Below are 18,357 nucleotides of genomic sequence, written 5' to 3' on the forward strand. Positions count from 1 at the left end.
AAACCTTCCACCACATAGTCAAAGTGAAAAACAAAACCAGCACAGTAACAAGTGTCATAACATCTTTTCTGTTACTTAATCAACATTTTTAAATAAGCTGCATATTTATAGTCGTCCCCTTATATAACTTCAGTATTAATCAGTACTAAACAATGACATCAGCCCTCTGATCACAATTGTATAAACAAGAGTATATTTCATTCCAATTAAAACAAATACTAAATCTTTGAACTGACGAGCAGCACAGAGAGAAACCATAATGTATATTTCCATACTTGAACTGTTTACAGTCTTTGTGGCCATGTTTGCTATCAGATAAGGTAGATGAAATCATTATACCTTGATGAGGAATTAAAAATTGCTGGCATAATTTACTGATTGTACAAAACATATGATGGAACATGCATCCATTAGAGGCTACAGCATCTTCAGTATTGAAAAATAAAAAATAATCCGCTCCCCGGGGACTCTCTGTGACAGTTTTAACAAAGTTTCACAAAGTCAGAAAAAAATTTACACAGACTGCCTCAGAACATTTTTCCACGAAGTCTCTACAACAGATTTCAATCCTCTTTACAAAAGCAACCACAATGCAAACCATACAGTATTAAAAAAAAAAAAAAAGCAAAATGGATATATATTAAGCACGTATCTGTACAGCCTTAAGACACCAAGAAAAAAATCAAATCTCTGCCAGTGCTATCAGCTGAGTTCACAGAAATACATACCTGCCGCACTGCTTAGTATTTAAAGTTCTCTCAGTAATTCACAAGGCCACCAACTTTGATCACATAAATCCTTTTCTCAGAACTAATGGCCAATATACAGAAAACCTTAAATTGCTAACCTCTGCTTTCCTCCTGGAGAAACTGTGCTCTAAACTCTGCTCAGCTAAATTACAAAAACCCACCTACAGCCAGATTTGCTAATGAAAAGGGGGTGCTTTCTGAACAATAGGAGAATTCCTCTGCATTTAAAATGCAGAGTTCCCATTAGAACAAAGAATCACAAATGCCAGTTTTACCTCTGTTTTTTAATTGAGATTGTCCCAGCCTTCTTCTACGGTCCAGTGAGACAGTGTTTGTGAAATGATTAAAAAGAACGTGATCTGATCAAGAGGATGGAATAATGGGAAAGGAATGCTAGGTTAGCCACAGTGCTAAGTGCTGGGAAAGAAGACCAAGAGGCTTCTTAGCCTATTGTTTTTATTCCCATCTGCTTTTTAGCCATCTCATAACAGTTTAGATTTTTCATTTTCTCTGGTAAAAATGGGTTAAAAGTTGCACACTTGCCTCTGAATTTGGTAACAAGTTAAAGAAATCTTTTGAAAAAAAAAATGGAAAAAGAAAATAAATAAAAATCCCTGAATTATATCAAGTTTCCAAAAGGTCATCACTGTCTCTGCTGTGGCCTTTTCCCCATACCAAATCCTCTATCAATATGTCATAGTGAGTTAGGCAAAGACAAAAGAGAGGCTCAGTGTGAAAACTGCACATATATCTAATCCTGACAAAGCAATGAATAGGCCTTCACAAGTATAATTATACTTGTTTATTTGTTGCCACGTACAGAGGACTGATGAAAAAATCCATCAAAGTGGTATTATGCAGACACCAAGAGCTTCTTTTCTTCGGTTGCTAAAGCCACATTGAGGCTTAAATTCCTTATTGTTAAATTCAGAAGAAAGAAGAAAAAAAAAAAGATTTTGGTTGGACTTTTTTTGCATCAATTGCTGACAGATCCTTTGTGTATAGCGCTGTATTATTAGATGCATTAGATTAGCTAGAAACTTGCTCACACTGCTTCTCGTTTTAGCCCATGCTGCAATCCATAATTATAAACTACTGTACACAGTACCTTTTAACAGGGTGTGGTAGGCACTTAGCTGACCACGAGTTGAACAGATTTTAAATTGCCCATTTTCCCACAATCACTTGTTTGAAATACCCAAATACAGGTAAGCTACCTGTCCTATAATTACTATGGATATTTTCTTTTCCTGAAGCTAAAAGCTGCCAGGAAAGAGAAGGTGGGTGAGTGTAATGCAGAGGTGTCTTTCATTTCAGCCTGTTTGGTGCAAAAGACACACAGCAGTTTATCCTCCTGTACAGAAAGCCATCTAGACATGTATCAGAAACTTGGGCCCAGTGCAGTAGCGAAAAACAAACACACCAGTCCCTTTCTCCCCAAGCAAACAAAAAACATTCTAAGAAACAATAGCTTGAGAAAAATGAAAGTGTTAGAGTAGTTGATGATTTGACGAAAAATATTTTTCAGACTGAACTATTAAGTAGCCATTAAACTCTAATAGACCTTATATCAAATAACTTAACAAAAGCACATTTTGGGTGGAGGGGGATAAAAGAGCCAAATAAGCTTTTTCTTATGGGATAGAAATATATCAAAGCAAAAGCAATCTGCATAGTTAATGTCTTTGTGAGCTTTCCAATTTAAAACAGAAAAGCTGTAATTTTTCTTTGCTGGCAATCTGGAAACACTCTGGAGTTAATTACAGCTGATTCGAAGTGAACCACACAAACAAAGACCAGTCTATGTCCAGACAATTATACTGCATTAACCAGCTTAGAGCTTCCTGCTGATGTTTCAGGGCTCTTCTATTACACCCTTCTACCTTCCCAGCACGATAGAAAATGCTTCTGCAAGAAGGAATTAATGAAGAGAACTGCAAAAGAATGTGTGACGACCTCTCCTGACACGGCAAAAACTTTCCGCCCATGTCACGACAAAGGGGAGAAGGTAATTAAGTTTGAATAGAGGGATGTAACGAAATATATTATGCATCTAAAACAGTACACTGAAAGGACAAGAGGGGGGATGGAAAAGTTTGCAAAAGACAAACTTGAGTGTACTGTTCAACTCGATTATTTTCTCTCATGTTCCTCTTATCCACAAAGGCTAATACCGAACATCATTCCAGCTGATTTTTAAACTCTTACAATGAAATCTCCTGAGGCTGATCAGCTCTCCTTCACTGTCAGGACAGGATTTGCCTCTTTGTTTTCTACCCTAAGAAGCAACGGGAAAGTGTACACAATGGCCATAACGCTATTATAGGCTTTGGAATTTTTAATTTAATTGTAATGGTGAAGAACTGTTGCATTACTCTCCTGTCTTCTTTCCACAGCTTTAATGAAACCACTGCAGCTGTTCTCCTTTTAAAAGCAAGATCAGCAATCCCAGCTGGACAAAGCTACTGTGCAATATGTTTCTTTTGTTGTTGTTTGGTTTTGTTGTTTTAGGAAAATGCTGTAATCATTATGCAAGATAGGCCTATGTCTTAGGCTACTTCTGCAAACATATTTGGCTTCTTTTTTTTTTCCAGCCACCCTAGTTTGCATGTATTTGTTCTAACTGAATATTAATAGCTCACGTTGGTGTGAGACAAGAACATGAACTGTAATTACCCTTCTAATTCTCACGTTCATACCATATTTTTACCACATGACACAGGTTCTGTAGTGATTACTTCATTGGTGATGAAGAATGGCCTAATCAGGTAAAGTATTGCTAGAAAACTCTTGTTTGCCAATACTAGGAGAAGGCACCAACTTTTTGCCTTTCTTTCTTTATGGAGAAAGGTGCATCTGAATGAAAGTGACCCAGCGAACATCAGAGCATTAATCACCTCCCTTTGTCTCATCTATGCAAAGTAGGATTAGAGTTAAAATGATGACTGCTTAATCCCTTTGATTTTCTTTTACTAAATAAATATTAATTTACAAATCAATCAGATCCTGTATTATAACACACACAATATACACTATGAAAAGTTATGTAAATTACACTCAATTTTACAAGCATGCCATTAATCGAAAGAGCCCCCATGTTTCCCGTTTCACTCCCCAAGCCCCTGTTAAATTTGGAAGTTCAAGTTAATAATCCCACTAAATATAAAGCTTAGCTATTGAATCCATATTCCTTTTTCCTTTAAAGAACTTCACTGCATCAATCATTTTAGGAATTAATAAATCATATTTACTGTGTTTATTCATATGTCAATACTCCCAATCTGTAAAGCTTTCACCATTTAATCTCTTTAACTCTGACCAAAGTTAGTTTACATTAGATGTTGTTTTAAACTCACATGAAACTAAATTAAATAATAGCAGCTAGAAAAGTAATCCTAATTATCTTCATGAAAAATAATGCTGCTTGGATCTGACACTTGTTCTCGCACACTATGAAAGGGATCGTTTGCATTCACAGCTCTTAAGAAAAAAATTACAGAAATCTAGGGTTTTGCTTCATTAAACTTAGGTCTCATTAACAAAAATGTAACATTAACATAAGTAAGTATACTAAAAATACTTCAATGATGTAAAATAGAACAGTATAATCTTCTAAAGTGTGAATTATCAGAAGCTTTGTGATTTTACTCAAGTCTGGATGTGCTCTCTGTCAGCATATTTGCAAGGTAAGAATGGATTGCAAAAGTAACAAATAATGACTACGGAGTCAGAGTGGCTCAACAGTATTCACCTAACCTCACTGTTGTCTCAAAACAAACTGTGAAATAAACATCACGGCAATTTTTTGCTTGCATGCTAAAAATGCTGCAATTATCTTTCAAAAAGTTACCACGAGGCAGGTAGTCAAGCAAACAATCCAGGTCTCGGGGAGATACCACAACTCCAGATAGGTTCAGAAAGAGTCTTGATGAAAAAAAATATAAAGAATCTTGCTTTTGAGCAGATTTACAAGACTGCAAGACTCTTCTAATTATGCATCTGGAAAAAAAAAAAAAAAGCTGCGGTACTGTAAATCATGTTAAACATTACTCTGTATTGAAGTCAGCCTGGTCAGTGAAAATACAGGATGTGTTTTTAAATAGTGTAGTTATTAATAAAGCACTTTTTTTCTAGAATATTATCATGGCAAATTTGTTTTGTATTGCCAAGATCAGCTGGGCATTTTGTTTTTATTATGCATAGTCTTTTGTCATTTTTTTGTTCTGCAAGTTAATTTGACTGCTGTGCATAAGTGAAGTGAGCAATTCAGTAATTAACTTTGGTGTTTTAAAATGTATGAACTTTAATTAGATTTCATTATAAACAAACAAATGTCAACCATAATTATAAGCTCCTTGGTTTAACCACATATTATCCCTTTTCAAACAAACTTGATGTCAGACAAATTAAAATCAAGCAGCCAGCAATTTTGAGTTGAATTTTACATGATCTGCCAGTAACCTGATTACTTTAACTTCAATATCATTACAGGAAAAGTATTTCAAGAAAAATAATTACAAGAATTCCAACAGGAGACAAGCTTAATTGTATTGATTCAAAAGATGCATGTATATAGGAACCATGCTGAAGGAATAATGTTATCTTAAATCTACAGTTACTATTAAAATTATATTGTCTGGCTTGAAAAAGGCAATTTGAGATCAGTGTCTGGAAAAGAAGAGATACAAAACTAACTGAAATAATTATCTTTACGCCACTATACTTTAAGCAACAAAATATCAATGAGGAACAACTTGAAGGCATGAAGGTTTGCAGGTTTATTTACTGACTGGTGTATCTATTAGTACCAGGAACAAGTGGAGCTGTCAGGACATAATGAAGGTAAATGATTAGTTAGCACAGAGACTGAGCTCTTCTTCAATGCAATAAGAGTTAATTAAAGTTTACCACCAAACATCAACCAAAGCAGGATGTTGATCAGGTTTCAGCATTAAGTGCAAACAGACAATGGTTGGCAGCAATTAGTGCAGCTATCAAATGACATGCAATTATAATTATACATTTAAAACAGCTAAAGGCTTGTGGAAGGGAGGGAAGAATCCCATCAGCTTCTTTGACTATGTACAGTCAAAGTGCAGGAAACAGGTATCAGATATATCACTTCAGTATTGTAAATCAATAGCATTAAACAAAAAAAAAGGTTGTACAAGCACATTATCTGAAAAAGGACAATCCACTGTACACGAAATGGAAGAAATCTGCAGGCGACTCGTAACAAAGATAAGTACTAGTTAGATTAAATAAATTACTTTACTGCTGCCACTCATACTGACACCCATAAACAGGGAAGTGTTTGGGGTTTAAAGACTGGTGGCTGCAGCTTTATTACACATTTTTATGCCAGACTCAAGGTTACCTGGTATCTTTAGTCCCTGTGGCCACATTCACAGCATGAGAAGGCCCAGAAGGACCGCGGGCTTGAAGCCCATGACCACAAGAGCTGGTTTCACATGCTAGCTGCAAGCCTGCTGCGAGGAAGCCTGGGCTTACCAGAGGCAATTGCCTGGTACCTGAGCCACAGCCTAAGGCTCTGCCACGCATCCCCTCCTCTCCACCCCCTCCAATCCGCATGTGCACCAGCTCTGCCTGCTCCCAAACTTATGCCCAAGATTTGGGAGAGAAATAGGAAGTGAGAGATTCGCACCATGGATGAGCGCCGTGCATGGCACAGCAGCAACGTGGCCGCGTGAATAATCCAGAGCACGGTGAGTGCCAGTGCTGCCACCGCCACGCGCTGCTCCTGCTCGAAGGCCTTCCGGTGATACAATGGAGGCAATAACAGGGTTTTTTTTTCTCAATCTCCCAATAAAACCAAAGGAAAGATGATAAACTTGCAGCAGCACCTTTAACAGCAACACCAAACAAAACGAAAAACTGCTCTCAGCCCAGCGCTGACAGCCTGCTGAATACCCTCAGCGCAGATCTGGGAAGTTAAAACACCCCCCAGTTCTGCAGTATCAAACACACAGGGTACACAGCAAAGCAGGTAAATAGCCATTATTAATTGCTGTAGCCCAATGGACTATTAGCTACACAAATCTAGTATCCGGACAATTCTCAGTAACTGCTCCGTGCACTGGAGATGGAATAACTCACTCCCACTCATTCCTCCTGGGCTGGCATAGTGCAGGTAGTGGGATTACCCGGTTAAATACCTACACTGTTCCACATCAGCTGAAGGAAGTCTGGCAAGAAGGATCCCGACCTCAAAGAAATCAAGATCTCTTCAGCATTTCTATGGACAACGCAGTGGGAAAAGCACCGTGCTCTTCCTAGGTATGTAACAGGAAGCAAGACAAAGCTTTCCAGCAGACAAGTAGCAGGTTTCCAAGAAAGCTAAGCTGTGACAAATTAAAACCTGATGATCAGAGGAGCAAAGGGGTTAGACAGTAGGATTCATTGCCGAAAGATACCACTGAAACCATGAATCTACCAAGATTTTAAAAAAAGAATGGAAGTTGGCTGCCAAAATTATCCAGAGTTATTGTAATGAATGTGAACAAAACAAAAAACATAAATTGTAAGGGATATTAAATCTTGTTTTTCAGAGGTCTGAAAAATTTGCATTTGCAATCTTACTAAGGCAGGCATATACAATAGGTTATCCTACATCTGCCTACTGTGATATTCTTCAGAAGCATTTTGCACAGACTAGTCAAAGAGAGAAAAGACTGGCCACCACAAAACCTCAGTTTGGCAATCAGTATGTTCTTATATTATGAATAACCCCCTGAGTAAAGAAGTGTCTACAGCAGGGAGACTATCCTTATATTTTATTTGAACGAACACATGCAAAAAGATCATCACCATCCGTCCATATTTTAATTTTGCATAAATTTCCACTGTTTCAAATTCAGAAAATCTTCTTTTAAGATTGTATACACTGTAATTTTTTTAAAGCACTTTTTTTTTAAAATCATTATTTTAGAAGGAAACCCTCATACATATGCAAAATGCATTAGGATGGGTTGTGTTAGTATGCTGGCTACCAGTGGTGATTTTCACTGGAATGTGCACACGTTCACATTGCTAAAATTATTTTAATAAAATGCTTTACTGCTTTTCATAGTTCCTGGGCTGAAGCCTAGAGCAGTTCTACAGATTTTTTTTTTCCCCTAACAAACCTCATTTTCCCAACTAATTCTGTTATGCTAGGGATTTGTGCACAGAGTTGGCTAATCCCAGTATTTCCCTAGAGCTGCATCTAAGCTATGGCCCACTCCCAGCACAAAAGTGTCTCCAAAAGCCCTTTCGCCCCCTTCAGCACTGATACACTCATTGGTCCTGACATTTTCACTTCAGCCATGACAAATGAGCTGATGGCTGTGATCAGATTGCACACGAGGACTGCTTTATCAAAGACGTATCATTAACTCTCATCACTGTCTTCCATTATGACTCTTTTGGTCAAATCTGTTGTGAAAATGCAAGTGAGTTCAAAAACGTAACCTAAACACAGCAACAAACAAACTTCATTAAAAAGCAGGAAAGAAAACCAGACTCGGACGGGATCAGAAAGAGTCTAGCGTTAACTAAATGTTTCTCTGGGGATTTAAGTAACTGTACTCAACCTCTGCCCCAGTGCAAACATGGCAGTTGACCGTCTTCGAAAGGTCCCTTCCCCCATTGCGGACTGTGAGCATTACTTTGCCTTTTTTAGAGAAACAAAAATATAGCAGCAGCCATCAAATATGTCTAAAAACAAATTCAACTTTTTTTTTCCTTTTTAGTCTCTGAATCACTTCACATTCTGTGCGTCTGCTCTTATCAAAATATGTTTCTCAAATAAATCCCTTAAAGAATACAAAATTTTCATTTGAATCACAGCCACATAATCACACTGTTTTCTGACTCACATTAAAAACACCAACATAAAGCACTGTCTGAAACGGAAATCGCTCAGCTCCCTATGAATACCACAACCTTTCTGTCAAGTTAGAACCTAAGTTCCAGTTACACGGTTCTTGTTACATCTAGAGGCTTTACAAAGTATATATTTGTTGTAAGGCATTCTAGCAATTCATCTGAGAATACACATCTAGCAGAGTCAACTGTAACACAACAGATCTTGGGAATGGAGGTCATGCTTTGAGATAAAGTGCTATTCACTTTTGGACCATGCAAGAAGCTCTTTATTCCTGTTCTTATTGGCATCAGTTCCCCCTTACCAGAGCAAGAACAAAGCCAAGTGCTCGTGTGAGGTTTATGAATAAATCAGAGGTGAGCCACTTTAAGTGCTGCCCATGATTTCCTTGTTGACAGTGAGCACTTAAACAGGCTTCTATGACCAGCAACTCCTGGCAAACCTTAATGGCTCCTAATCTGTACCCTGCTTCATTTCAGGAAAGAAATGACCTACCCCAATTTTTCTCAAGTCTTCACCTTTTGGGCAACTACTGTCCCACATTTTTAAGAAATTCAGATTTGGGGACTGTCCTGTTTCAGTGCCAAGTTTTCACATAACACACAACATAAAAATCACCATTTTCTTCCTTTAAAACAAATGACAGCTAATAAAATATTATTATGCTGTGCAGCCTAAGTAGTTCCCAGACAAACCATGACACAATTCAGCATTTGTTTAAATTGCATAGATTTTTAAATGAACCTAAAAGATATGCAGTGTATTTGCCTCCAATTATTAAAATCATGTAAAAAATATGCTGAGAGCAGATTCAGCCCTTCTGTACAGCTACAGCTGAAATCAGGAATGTTTATAAATCATTACCACTGAATGTGCTTTAAAAATTCAAGCAGCTTCAAAATCTATTTTTAAATAATAATAACATTGAAAATAAAACTAATTTCAACAGTAGACTCTTTGCTGGCCCAAACAAATCTGGTCTGGGAACATTAGAATCCAGCTGTGGCATGACACTAGGTGTTTCAGTATGTACGTCTTTGATGCACAAAACCACTCCCGAGAGCTATGCAGCTCAACATGAAAGCTGTATCCTGCATGGAGAATAGATTCCAACATGGAATGAAATTCTTCATTTTTAAGTACTCTCCCTCACAATGCCTCTTCTTCCCTCTGCCCCCTACCCCCCCCCCCCCCCTTTTTGACATGTCACCATCTCCAGATGGCTGAATTGACTCCGTAGTAGCTGAGTTATTGTCAGGCTCCCGGTTTCTGCTATATTTAAATACTAACATTTTTACACTCTGCAGTCTCTTGTTGCCTTTCCACCCACTTGGGAAAAGGCTGTGATTTCAGCGAGCGTTACCCCCGGGGCCGGGGGGCGGCTGCCTGGCAGCGCTGACCTGCCGCTGCCGGAATTGCGGCGGGTGCCTCCGCAGATGACGCTCTTCTTTGTGAGGGCCTGATCCAAACCTGGGGAAATCGATGAGGTGGCTCTGGACTTTGGAACAGGCCCTCAGTCAAAACTGGAAACTGCAAAAATACTGCAGAAACCACCCATCGAGTGAGAGAGAAATCCACGGGCCAGACCAGTTAGGACTTGAAACTCCAGTGATGCTTTTCACTGGAACCGAAATGTCTGTCCCAGTGCACTGGCAGACGACTCAGTGAGAAATCGGATTTTTTCTTCCCTACAAAAATAGGTTGCTCCTGCTGGAACAAGTCCCAAAGCACATTGCTTTGTTTTAGCAGACTGGCTCGTGGTTTTGTGTGCATGGGGTGGCACTTCCCACCCCAGAGATAACTGCACTGCAATTGCAAAGAAATTTTTTTCTTTTGTGAACAGTTTGTGAAAACTCAAAGGAACTGAGAGATTAAGGGATAACATATGCCCTACAACTAAATAATTTATTTTAGAAATGTTAGATTTTTTTTTAATTTAAACCCTTGGTGCTGTAAACAAAATCAATAACCATATTTCAATTAAAAAAAAAAAAAAAAAAAAAAAAACACACCAGAAAAGTAAAACCCACAGGAAAAAATTCCCTGTTTAAGGAGTTGCTTTTCACTCAGAACCTTATTTCCTGGAGTGGGGAAGGCATGGGAAGTGTTAGGGGGTAAACAAGGAGAATCTTAATCAAAGGTGCACAGCCATAGTTTCTCAAACAGGCAAACCACCTGCATTTGAAAACATCACGTAACATCTGGCAAATCCAAGGATATATATATTTTTTCCCCTCTCTTGTTATGAAAGCTCTGGTTCTCTGAATACCAAAAAATCAAAGGACCATCCCCCACAGACAGACAGAAGTAATGTTTTCGCCATGAAAAAGAGATTATTCTTATCTGCTACACTACCATCTTCTGGGACATGTATGGAAACAACTGGGATTATTCCAGGTTTCCATCAGTGCCCCAAACACTGGAGCACTACCAGTGACAGGTGCCTTGTCATCTCAGATTAAGTGAATTTATAAGGCAGCCTCAGTGTCAAAACAGGGAGGAGCAAGCCTTCAGCATCAGCCTCTCACAGACCCTCAGCTCTGCTGTTACCTGGTAAAAGGAAGAGAATTGACCCCCCTCAGCCTCTCTGGAAAATCTCTTACTTACAGACCTTCTGGTGCCTTCCTTAAAAATGGAAATAGTAGTACAAAAGGAGGAGAGGAAGCCTTTCGCATTTGATTTTATGGGATTACTGTCAAGGGGTAACTACAGGCCTGATTTTTTTTTTCCACTAATATCAAAACTGTCTGTCTTGCCAGTTTTACACCCATAGTATTCCTCTAGTTTCAGGGCAGTAGTTGTTGATTTTGTTTGGGGTGAATGGGAAGAATCTAGTTCTTTTGGTTTTAAGTGTCATAGGCATACACCAAGACAGGCCTTTTGTACGTATTTCTTTGTTGCAGAAACAGAATGTTTGTCTATTTAAATACAGTTTTAAATGTATATCTAGTGTGCACATTGCTTGTTCTGCAGATACTGCTGCAGCCTATACGGGGAGCGTTTGTTTTCAGAGTCACCATGGTCTTTCACGTACATACAGCCTTTAGTTTGTGAACTATTGACCTGAAGGACTATAACGCCTTCTTAGGAGCTGGGATAACTGATCAGATCACTGTGAATATTAAGAGTCTGCCAGATTTGTCTGTAAAGAGATCTCAGCTTCTGTGTGCGTCTTTAAAATTTTTCTCAAAAATATAAAGAAGCAAATTAAATATAATTCAGACAAATTACAATCTAAATATATATCTCTTTCTCCTTTTTCTTTTCTTTAATTGAAAGCCAATTCTTAGTAATGTGAACATAAAACAGAGTGTCTTGATACAGGAAACTTTTATTTTGACCATGTAACTTAGTTAACCATTCCTCAGAATATTTTTTTTCAGCTGAAAACTTAATTCCTCAAAAAGTCTGCCATATTCCAGTCTGGCGCAAACTTTTCTGGTTAGTTTAGAATACGGCGAAAGTTACAATAATAACGAAAATATTGGTATAAAACTGCTATAGAGTGACTATTAAAAAGGAATGGAGTGACCTGTATTGTAGACTAAACTTCCTGCTTTTACTTATGCAAAACAAGTTTATCTCTACAGGACTGCAAAACCCTGCTATCAATAAATGTGTTTATTATCCCTTTCAAAAACAACAACAAATCTCAACTACCGAACAAGACCTACTTGGTTTATTACACCTATTCGGTAAAAGGAGCTCATATATGTCTTAGTTCCTCCTATCTGTGCATCTGTCCACATAAACGTATTTTGTGTTATATCTTATTCTTTAAAATCCTCAGTCTCAGAATCTCGGTGTGCTGGGTTTCTGCCCATTCAGAAAGAATGCAGACATCACATAAGTTATTATTAACCCATGTGTTATCCAGTTCTACAGTGGCTGGAACCTTGCCAGAGACAACACATGGTGCTTGGTTAACAATATTTTAAAATATAAATTAATTTATTTTTTTAATTAGCACATTTTTCTCATAGAAATACACTAATAAGCTCTTCCCAGACTGAAAGATATACCCTAAGCATATTCCTTTCAAAGAAGTTTTAAGAAATTTCATAAAGTAAGCAGCAAAACATTCTAAAACCTCCAGAAGGTCTTTATCTTTGAAAAAAGAGAATTTTTGTGACTATTCTTCTCAAGCACTTTCTGCATTTACAGTTTTGGTTCATTTATCCATAAGCAATCCTAATTTCTTAGAGGCATCTCCAGTGTTTAAATATTATCAGATCAAGCCAAACACTGAACTAACAAGTATTTACAAATAAATGTTCTGCAATCTGGAAAAAAAATCCCCGAAACAAGTTAATATTTAGTCTGACTACCAAGAGTTTTCCACAGTAGGTCTAAATCGGTAATTATGTTGACCTGATAAAAAAGGGAGCCTATTTAATATGCACACATACAAATAATTATTCACACTGCATTTGATTTACATACGTACAAAAGAACCACTTCCCACTTTCAAAAGTGGCTCAACACTTATGGTATTTTAACTGCCCTAATTACTGTTGAGAGAACATAATTAGAAGCACTGATCACATTGTCAACAGCTAACCAGTTGCAGCCCTGGCTGGGGGCCTGATCCTGTGCTGGCTGGAGGCAGAGGGGGCCAGCACTGATTGCAGGAGGAGGCCAGGGCCCTTCTCGCCACCTGAATCTACAGGAATCCAAATATTTTAAACAACCGGAGTACGCTGACACAGTCACACTGAACACCCCGCTCCTTCTGTGCATGTATCAATTGCTATTTCGGTAAGCTTTCTCTGTTTTCAAAGGCAAGCAAAGAGAGTAATTTTTTCCCCAGCAAGGCTCCTATACCACTTAAACACTTAGCACTGAGTCAGAATTCATAACTTTTTCCAAAGGAGAAACAGTTTAATAATTAAAACAGATATTGAATAAGCCCTGCTTCCTTGAATACCAAACTTTCATTAGATTATTATGTGTTGATGCATAATTTCCATTGGCCACTTTTAAAGAAGCTCCCTCCCTCCCTGCCGGCCCCTGTCCTCCCTCTTTCTTTTCCCCAAGCAAAGTGCTGGGAATCCTTGATACCCAATAGTCAATATTTGGTTTGCCTGTCATGTTCCTGGAGCTCCCCTCCATACAAACCTGTGTTTCTTATCCTTTCGCTGCACTACTCTCATACGTGTTACTTCACATGATGATGTAAATTCAGGGCACCTTAGCAATTTGCTAAAATCTGAGCTTCTGCTTGTTTTCTCAAGCCTTGGACAAACATAACTTTAGGGAGAGCTGAACATAGGCATAAAGAAAGAGGAGCCTGCATTTTCATCTTCCTTTCATCTCAGTCATTCAGTCAACCATTCAGTGCCCTATTCAACAGAGCTTTTCATTATGCAAAAAAATGCTAATCCTTTTCCGATGCTTTCACACTTGTATAAACCCCCATTCCTTCGACTGAAAAGCAATTATATCAGTTTACCTTTCTGTCAAAAACAGGATTAATATTCCAATACCAGAATCTCCTTTATTTTCCTATCTTTTGCTTTAGGAAACTAGAGATTATTAGTGGCGGTATTCCTTAGAGCAAGAATACATTATTTTAAATATGATTATTTTAGCCAAAGCACGAGGGGGAGGGGGAGGGAGAGAAAAAAACTTCAGTTGCTGCGGAAACTCTTTTCAGTGACAGAACTGACCTTCCCTTTGCAGAGGCCTGAATAGAATGAGCCTCACTCTGGTCTATTAATCAGAAACAAATTATGAAAGAATGTGGCTGGACTGGTTGACACTATCCTGTCTTGGGAGACTCAGTAACAGCCTAGTAACAATGTCCTCTTCATGGGTAATGAACAGCCATGACAAATGGGGCAGAGAAACTATTTATTTGCATATGCAAATTCTCACACAAGGGAAACATGTACAAACAAGTGTCATTGTAAGGTGGATTAGGCAAACAACGCTTTCTTTTTAGGACACTCTGCAGCCCAGAACATTAGTCAGCACAATTAAACCAGTCTCCATGGAGACTAATGAAATTTCACCATGGTATGAGTTAAATTAGATAGCTAGTTATGTGTTTTCACAATCCAACTTGAAATCCATTATTGTTTCAGAACAATACAGCAATTGTGCCTGGCTGATCTTTGCCAGCTCAACAAGCTCCTAAGTTGACAATTTGCATATGTTAATATAATTAAGCACTAATTACATGAAACTTGTACATATTCACATGCACTTTCCCTGGGCGCTTCTCAGTTTGAACCTTGGCCAAGTCTTTAACCCTTTGAATGAATCTGGAGTAGCAAGGCTCTGCCTTCTGGGTACAGCCCCAAGGCAGATGCAGAAAAGCTCTTCATTTATAAACACAAAGCTTAACCTGGCTTCTCATATTTCTATCAACAGGCTAGAAAACATTTTTGTATGTGGTGGGGTAGGAGAAAGGCCGAGAGGTGGAGGGAGCTGGACTGGAAGTACTTTAGAGACCCAGGTCTGGCGACCTTTTTTGCATATGAAAACACAAATATTTACCCACCTAACGGGTCACAAACACATGTATTGCCATTGTCACAGGTCTTCAAGACCCAAATTGCCAAAAACTAGACTAGGTTTTATGTCAGTGCTCTTAGATCCACAGAAATGGGAATGAGAAAAGGAAAAAAGAGCAAGCAGTAACTAATGAGCTTTACATAAATATATGCAGAGGCAATTAAGCAGTGTTAATTACTATGACAGCAGTTAATTGAATATAATTAGATATTTTAAGCTACTGACTAAGGCATAGTTAAGATTAATTTTATTGAGATTAATTGTAAATAAGAATAGATTAACTGTGTTTTGACAGGCATAAAAAGTAGATCTGCAAATTAACTAGGAGAGCAGAAACTAGCACAAAAATCATATATTATCTTAATGTCACACCTCAGAATCATCTGTTCAATAAACATGACTTTTCAAACCCAAACAGACAGGAATCTTGAAGAAAAACAAACAGCTTGCAGAGATTAAAGAGCCTTTTGTCCTTTTTCATGTGCATTTCTTTTAGCAGACCAAATTAAGCGAGTCTGGTGTACGTTTTTAGGAAGGAACATTTCACACTGAATGGAAAAAATGTTCTATCACATATGAAATTCATGCAGCTGTGCGGAACCTAGTCCAGATGGTCTAAGACTATAAAACAACACTAAATGATAGACAGTAGGGCCTTCCCAAGATTATGTGATAAAGTCACAACCTTATATTTTGACTTCAGTTTTCTGTCATGTATTGTTTCCTTCCAGATCAGATAGCTCCATTTTAATTTTTAAATGATCCTGAATATTCAATGGAAACTCTCAATAAACATTACTGATAAGCATATGAGCATAAATTATAAAATATTTGCAAAAACGCCCCTTGGCTTCATTAAAACAATGATGAACCTGAAGTCTCCTGGCTCCCCCACAATACTAAACTGTTCACACCACTTAGCTTAAATAGGTAAAAATGCCTGGGTTCAAATATGCTTCAGAAAAGCACCAAAACACATTCTACCAGCAGATTAATTCATGCATGCTGCTTAAGAAAATTAACAACAAGGCTGAAGAATGCTGAACAAATCACTAATAAGAAAGGAGCTTCAATTGATTTTGAAATAAATCAATAGGTGATTAACACAATATTTTTAAAGCAGTAGAATGTATATATATTATATAAGCATATATATTATATTTTCAATACCTTTTTAGATCTTAATCGAACAAGGGCTTTACAACAGTGAGCATGTCCCTATATTGACTATCAACTTCTTTGGAATGCCTTTAGTCTTTTATAACGAAAATCCAAAAAACGGTCTGTGAAACAAGGCTACGACAAGCCATTCTGCAGTGAAAGATTTTAAATCATCCAGCCTCTTCTAATAGACTTGAGACTTATTGAGGTAGAAACCATAAAAAATGAAGAAGGGAAATTTAATCCCTGAAATATTGATTTGCACATTAATATCATATAGGCAGAGGGCAATTTGGCTTCATGGAAATGACACATTGTCGACCCTTGGTGAAGTCAGAGCCAATCTAACTGCTGAACATGTCTGAATCTCAAGAGTTATTAAGGGCTTCCCTTCTTGCCTTTATGACTTTTCTTCAGCCTACCAATGCAATCTTAAATGTATTATCTTTAAGAAATAATTGTAAAACCTCAGGGGTTTTCCAGTTAATGGAAGGGAGGCTAAACCACATCAGATTCTGAAATGCAACATTAAACCCTTGCAATCAACAAAACCACCTCAATTCTCATCCATCCAGTGCAGGATCTAATATTGTTATTAGAGATAATCAAATTTCATTGTGTAAATTTAGGCTCATGGTCAGAATGGAAGCAGTAAATTCTGCAATACTAAACAGTGATTTTTCTCAGACCCCTTTATATGTTCTTTCATGGTGCACTATCTTCACAAATAAACCAAAACTATTCAAAAATCAAGGAACACATCTGTCGCCCTATTCTGAAAGATGCACGCAATGTCGTTTGCCATCTCCACAGCTTTCCTTTAGTTTTAACTTGATCTAGCGGATAAGTTCCATTTTAGACAATAATAAGGCAGTATCACTGCATAAACCAAACAGCAGGTACTATTACTGTGACTTACAGAGATGGTTTACCTGACCTTTCTTTGTTCCTTGGGTAGGTTTCACTTTTGCAGATTTACGACTTTTCCCTCTATATTTCACTGACCCTCTATGTTCATTATCATAAAAATGAAAACTATTGAATACATGTTTATGTTGGCAAAGTCCAAAAAGCCCACGACTAAAGGATAAAGAGATGCTACAATGCACTGTGTGGATCTCCAGATCGTACACTATAAATATTCAAGCACAGATAACACGAATAACTGAATAATCCTGGTGAGCCTCAGCTCTGGAGCCAGGTGCAAGAGGTTAAAACAGCTGGCTAGCCATCTTTTATTTTGTGTGCCTTCCTACCGGCTGAAACCGCAAACCCTGAAAACTAGCAGATAGTCGCTCAAGGTTGATAGTCTGATTTTTTTCATTTCAACCAGTTTAGTAGGATCCCCCAGCAGAGAAAAGACAGAAACTCCTTAAATACAGGCAGTTGAATAGGAAGTGGAGCAATGATGATTAAGGCTCTTCCCCCCCACACACCCCCCAACCTTCAACCCCCCGTTTATTTCCACGATCTTCTTTGTGCACCTTCCCATCCAAATGTTTGTATTCCTTATTTCAAAGAAAAGCACTCCGGATGGTTCTGTCAGTTTTGCCAGTAAATATAAAGTAAAACAAGTGTTGATGGCACTGAGAGTGTTACATACCCAGGCTGTGTTTTTGCATTGCTCTCAATGGAAGCGATCGATGCCCATGTCACAGTCGCGTCCCAATCGCAGCCAAGTCTCTGCCTCAATCTAACCAACAACAGGCAGGGCTGCAAAGGCTTCTCACTACCTCTTCCATCCATCCACCACCAAACTAAAAATATAATGCTACATATGATCTTTTTAAACACTCCATCACCGCTCCTAAGGATCGAGCCACTGCAAATCCAGGGGAAACACGATTGAAAAAAAAAAAAAAAATACACCATCAAAAAAAAAAAAAAAAAAAAAAAAAAATCACCCTAGCAGCAGCCACCCCAAAAGCACCCGAGTCCTCTCTTTCCACTCTCTCGCTCTCCTGCCAACTACATAATCCTTGATAAAACCGGAGCAAGGCTAATAAAAAGAAAATATTAAAAAAAAAAAAGAAAAAAAAAAGA

General features: G+C 38.0%; 1 protein-coding gene across 1 annotated transcript in view; it reads right to left on the reverse strand.

Moving 5' to 3' along the window:
• ZFHX4 (zinc finger homeobox 4) overlaps window positions 1–18,357 on the reverse strand; it is a 150,250-nt gene that overhangs the window by 129,411 nt on the left and 2,482 nt on the right. The window lies entirely within an intron of this gene.

This window comes from Chamaea fasciata, unplaced genomic scaffold (assembly GCF_029207755.1).
Source record: "Chamaea fasciata isolate MVZ Bird 193981 ecotype frontalis unplaced genomic scaffold, bChaFas1.0.hap1 SCAF_1, whole genome shotgun sequence".
In the NCBI taxonomy this organism is placed as follows: domain Eukaryota; kingdom Metazoa; phylum Chordata; class Aves; order Passeriformes; family Sylviidae; genus Chamaea; species Chamaea fasciata.